The following is a 6,485-nucleotide window of genomic DNA, read 5'->3' as shown; positions in this document are numbered from 1 at the left end:
AATTAAAAGGAATACCTCAGAATTTGGAACGGTTTTCTTTTGAGCCATATCTATTTCCTCTTGTTTGCAAAGGTGACTGGTAAGAATTTCATCTTGTAATACTCTAGCATTCTGTTCTCGAGAAAGTTGCTTCTGGGCATCATTTCGTTCTTTTACAACCTAGACATACATTTCATTTAATTTTGGTCTGAAATCTCTTAAAAATAAAAGCCTTAAAGGCTTAACTGAGAACAAAACCTTTAAAAAATTTTCATTAAAAGATCTGGTAACATAGACCATAAAGGGTTGCTCTGTTAGCCGAAAAGCCCTGTATCTCTGGCAATTTGAATCTACCAGCAACTTGGAGGAAGATAGATGAACAGAAAATCTTCTCCCCTATGATTACAGTCATCTAAAATCATATGCAATTAATATGACAGTTAATTAGGACAATAATTTAATAATTAATATAATAGAGTTTGCTATTAATCATTTCTAACTCAACTGCAATGCCTTTGACTTTTGATGAAAAGCTCTGCAGGGAATTGTGCTGCTAACCATGAGCGGCTCCTTGTCAGGAAGATGGGCAACCTCTTCCCATGGGATTTACAATGCTCATGGACAAGAAGAATTAACAGTGTGAAAATGACAAGATTACCAAAAGCAATCTGCAGATATAATACACTCGTTATCCAAATCTGGTCACTCTTCGAAGATATAGAAAAAGCAGAAGTGGCATCTACTTCCTAAACAACATGTCTCTGGAAACTCTATGAACTTTGATAAAATGATGATAGTTAATAGAAAGGCTTCAGGTCTTTTGTTCATAGGGTCACTATGAATCATGCTCAACTCGACAATAATCAACAACAACAACAATCAATCATTAACTTTATATAGAAGGGAAAGAGATGCTGGATGAGCAAAGCACTACTGAGGAAGGGGCAAGGAACGTGAAACCTTATAACAACAAATATATAAACAAAAGGAATAAGTTTCAGAACCTAACTTAAAAAACCCATCTACCTACGGGAAGTGTTCTTTGACAAAGAAGAAATACTTTAAGTAGAAAGAAAACAAGCTCTTTAACAAATGGTGCATCCAAACAGGACATTTATTGTAGAACGTTGAAACAAAACCCAAACCTCACTCTATACACAAAAACTAATTCCAGATGGATCAAGGACATAGGCCTAAAATTAAAAAATGTGAAGTTCATCAAAGAAATAACTGGGATGACTTAAGAGCTCTAATTTATGGCATGTTGTTTGCATGATGATTCAGAGCCAACTCCTAGCTGGGCCTCCAACAGGTTTTCAGAGGCAATAAATCACACAGGAGGAGCAACTGCCTATCTTTCTCCGCAGACCAGATGGTGTATTCATTCTCCAGCAGACTAGCTGTTATAGTAAACCACATGCCTTTAAGTTGGCAGTGCAGCTCCTTACTACTAGGCCACTAGAGCTCCCTAATCTATTGTATAAACAGACTATTAAATAGAATTGAAATACACAATCAGCAGAGCATAAACTAGACTTTGAGAGCTGCTAAAAATTAAATTGTAATGGGTATGAAAAGATTTATACGAGGGCAAAAATATAACCTACAGACTGGGGAAAAATGTTTGGCAATATTCTTCCAAATTTAGAGGAAATTTTAACACCTCAGCAAGAAAAAGACAACTCAATTACAAAATGTACAGAGATTATAAAAAGACACTTTTCCATAAAACACATTCAGAGGGACAACAAGCACATGAAAAAATGCACAGCATTACTAACAAGTCGAGAGATGCAAATTAAAATATCATCTCATTCCTGCAATAATAATAATAATAAAGTTTAACAAGACAGTAAACAGCAAATGTTGGCAAAGGTGTAAAGAGATAGGAACTCTCATAAACTCTTAGTCAAAGTAGAAATCACTGCTAGCTCTCCAGTGGGTTTCCAAAGGCTGTGCCTCATCTGGGAGGACTTGCATATCTTTCTCCTGGGGAGTAGCTGGTGGTTCTGAATGATCAGAGAGCAGAGATCTTTTGGCCAGCAGAGTAGCTCTCAACAGAGGTCCCTCATGCAACCACATTAAAAAGAAGTTTGGTGCTTGCTTAGAAAGTAGGGAAAAGCAACATCATTTCATTCAGTAACCTCATTGCTAGGTATATATCCCAAAGAAATCAAGCCACGATACAAACAGATACACACATATTTATTGCAGCATTATTTACAACAGCAAAGGGATGGGGGGAAAACCCAAGTGTCTATCAACAGAGTAGAGAAACTGTGATATATTAATATAACGCAGTACTATAAAACATTAAAGAATTCATGAAACACTACATGATTAAGAATAAATCTACAGGAAATTGTGCTGAGTGATTCAGTCACAGAAGGACAAATACTATAAAAGACAACTACAAAGAACTACTGACAGAATTACAAACAAAATCAGCCTTGGATAGTTATCAGGGATGAAAAGGGATTAAGAAGAGAATAAAAAGGAACTGAGTATGAGGATCTAAGGAGGGGGAGGATAGAAACAGAGAGGTGAGGATGGGTGGGCAGTGGTGGGGGGTGTTAAACATTGGGTCATACAATTTGACGGGTGGGGGCTGAGTGAAGGAAATGGGAAAGATCCAGTGTGAAAAACAATGTATTCACTTAGCATAATGCTCTCCAATCCTTCCCAAGTTAGGTAGTAATTGACAAAATTGTTGCCCCTGTGTGCTGCGTAGTATTCCATTTTGTGACTGTACCATTTCTCCACTCCAAAATGCCAATCCATTCTATTGTGGTTGGACACCTGGGCTATTTCCATGTTCTTGCAATGGTGAATAAAGCTGCTATGAACATAGCACATAGTGTACAAGTCTCTGTGCCTCAGGTCTCATTCTCTTGGGGAATATTCTGAGCAGTGGAATACCTGAGCCATATGGAATTTTTATGTTCAGCTTTCCAAGGAAACGCCAAACTGTCTTCCAGAGTGGTTGTGTCATTTTACAATCCCACCAACAATGTATAAGAGTTGCTATCTTTTCACATCCTCTCCAACATTTATTACTTATTGTCCTTTTAAACTTTGCCACTGCTACTAGAGTGAGATGGAAGGACAAATATTGTATAAGACCATTACTGTAGAATGAGTATAAGAATTCAAGGGAGTGGAGGGTGGGAACAAAGGGGTAAGAATGGGGGTAGGAGGGGTGGTTAATGATAGGGTCACACAATTTGATGGGTGGAGAGGGTGAGGGAGTGAAGGAAATGGGAAAGTTCGGTATGAAAAACAATGTATATGACCTTAATCAATAAAGCAAAAAGCCAACCCAATGTATTAAACTTTGCAAATAAGTCGGTATAAAATAAAGGGGGAAAAAACCCAGACACACACACACACACACACACACACACACACACACACACACACAGGAATAACCATATATATTAGAAGAAAGGAAAAGTAAATATACAGTATGTTGTTGATAAGATTATAATTCATTAATTATAAAATGTATGAGGACTGAATAAAAATTATTTGTGAAATTTCATTCAAACAAAAAGATGAAATAAAAAATAAAAGGCCATCATAATAATAATTTTGAGGAACTAAAGTAAAAATATGAAATATTTATAAAAAAGTAAATTTACCTCATCCAAATTATTTCTTACAGTCTTCAATTCCATATCTAGAGTCCTAAGAGTGATTTCAAGTTGTTGTTTCATTTCAACTTCTTTACTATATTGCTCTTCTTTTTTCCTTAATTGATCCCTAAATTTTTCACAGAGTATGTCAGCATTTCTTCTCTTCTCTTTTTCTTGTTTTAAGGCAAATCTGCAGTTAGACATGCATATCTTAAAATTAATTGTTTTTATGAAGTAAAAATACCACTTTGTGCTTTGGCCTGTTAGATGCTGGTTTATTACCCAGTACTTCTGAGCTGTTGATTTTTTTCCCCCTTCCTAGTTCTCCTATTTTTAATTTCTCATTTCAATCTGTTGAAAAAGGGAGCCATAATTAAAAGGCTAGAATAAAAGGCTATTCTGTTAAGTGATATGTTTTATTATATAAAACTCTGGTAAATATTATGAAAATTGAAGTTTGCAATTATTCAGCAAATTTAGAGATAAAATCTCTTCCCCCTTCCCACATACTCATTACTCATTAGAACAAGCTAATATAAGAATTAACTAGTTAACAAACAACAGTTGGTTTTTAAACTTTATAAACTTACTATAAACAAAAATTTTAAGACTTTCACAAAGATAAAATATCACAGACATCTCAAAATATGATTTACAATATAAGAGAGCACCTTTAGGTGCTTATTATGCAACATATTTCTGTATATTTTTATATATACAACACTAGAATACCTAGACCTAATATCTGTTATACCTTCTCTAACTCTTCTTTTTTAACACTTCTATCTTATCTTGTTGATAATATTTATTTTATAAATCACACCGAAATTTCCTTTGAGACAAGAGAAGATCTCTATCAACTAATTAAATAATAAAAATTAATATGTGCTTTCCACTTCCTTCACCCCCTCCCTCCAACCATCAAACTGTGTAACCCTGTGGTTTCACCCCTACACATCCTCACCCCTCTGCTCCCACCCTATCTATAAAAAGATATTCTTAAGAGGACTCATTACAGTAGAGAAAACAAAAAACAACTTAATATTTAATTTCTTATATAAATAAAGAGATTTACATATGTTGGAATTCCATATAGTCATTTTCTATTTATAGGGTGACTTAAATTATCTTTTAGAGAAGTATATCTTTAATAGTTAGCAGAAATATTCACTATTTAGGACTTGGATTATGAAGAATTTCATACTCTATAGTCTAATAACTTTTTCCTTATAAAATCTCAGATGGTAAGTTAGCAATTTCATAATTTCTCTTACATATTCATGGTATAAAAATAAATATTTATGGAAAAGCAAGATTTTTTTACCTTAAATTGCTGAAGTCTCGTTCCCACTCCCTGTTTTCATGCTCCAATTGAGATATTAGTCCTCGTGCATCATTTTGAAGTCTGCTAACCTTGTTTTCTATTTTTTTATGTTTTTTGGTAAGTATGTCACAGTGATTTTTTTGACGTTCCAGTGGTTTTTTATATGAAGAAAGTGTATCCTGGAGTGTCATTAGATTAACAGATTCTATGGCAGGAAAAATGAAGACAGAGGTAACACATTTAAGTACTTTTGTGTATAAAGGACTATTTTCACACTCACTCATTCATACTGTCTAGTGGCCAAATGTTAAGAAGTTGCACCACCTTTACTTAAACAGTTTGAAACCACCAGCTGCTCTGTGGAAGAAAGATGGGCAATCTGCTCCCAAGCAATCTGAAGCCTCTGAAAACCCACTAGAATCCCAGAACAGGAAGAAGCAGCAAGTAAAGACACTGAGAAAGTTGTGGAAGAATTACTAGAAGAAAACTTTCCAGGCATAATGAAGAATGAGAGAATATACATTCAAGATGCAGAATGAACACCATATAGAATAGACCGAATAGAAAAACACCAAGGCATATCATACTCAAATTTGCCAGAAACAAAGATAAGGAAAGAATTCTGAAAGTAACGAGGGAGAAATGAAGAGTAACCCATAAGGGAAAGCAAATAAGATTAAGTTCAGATTTCTCAGTTGAAACCATGCGAGCAGACGACAGTGGAATGATATATATCAAGCACTCACAGAATACAACTGTCAACCAAGGATACTGTACCCAGCAAAAGTGTTCATCAGATATGAAGGAAAGATCAAAATATTCTCAGAAAAGCAGAAGCTAGGGGAATTTGTAAAAACAAGACCAGCCTTGTAGGAAACAATGAGAGAAGTCCTTCTTACAGAGGTGCTACAGAAAGAAGGATGGACTAACGTGGTTACCAGCAACAACAACAAAAAGAACTAAACAAAATGATAGCAATAAAACATTGCTTCTCAATATTTACACTGAATGTGAATTGTTTAGATGCACCATTGATGAGAAAAAGAGTAAGAGACTGGATAAAAAAAATGCCAAAATTCTCCCTACAAGAGATACATCTGAAAAATGAAGATAAAGAAAGATTAAGTGGGGAAATGACAGCCTTTTTAAGAAATGGTGTTGGCAAAATTGGAAAACTATCTGCAGAAAACTCAAGCAAGATCTACACCTCACTCCATACACAAAAACCAATTCTAAGTGGATCATGGACCTAGGACTAAAACCAAGGGCTATAATCTTCATTAGAGAAAAGCTTGGAAGAATTCTAGAAGCCCTAATCCACAACACAAATAGTCTTCCAAGCATCCTGGAAAACCCTACAACAAGGAGAGGATAAAATAGATGAATGGGACCTTCTAAGAATCAAATCCCTATGCACATCCAAAAACTTCTCCAACAGGATTAAAAGGGAAGTCATAGAATGGGAAAAAAATTTTGGTAATGGCATATCTGATAAGGGACTTATACTAGAATTTATAGAATACCCCAGCACCTTAACAAGATAAAAA

At 35.0% G+C, this 6,485-nt stretch overlaps 1 pseudogene; it reads right to left on the bottom strand.

The window, feature by feature from the left end:
* The window catches only part of LOC102867008, a 123,525-nt pseudogene that overhangs the window by 33,429 nt on the left and 83,611 nt on the right, over nucleotides 1-6,485 (bottom strand).

The sequence above is a fragment of the Elephantulus edwardii genome, unplaced genomic scaffold, assembly GCF_000299155.1.
Source record: "Elephantulus edwardii isolate Elephantulus edwardi_28Jun2011 unplaced genomic scaffold, EleEdw1.0 scaffold00054, whole genome shotgun sequence".
In the NCBI taxonomy this organism is placed as follows: domain Eukaryota; kingdom Metazoa; phylum Chordata; class Mammalia; order Macroscelidea; family Macroscelididae; genus Elephantulus; species Elephantulus edwardii.
Note: the sequence above shows the minus strand (reverse complement) of the source record. Positions and strands in the feature narration are given on the sequence as shown.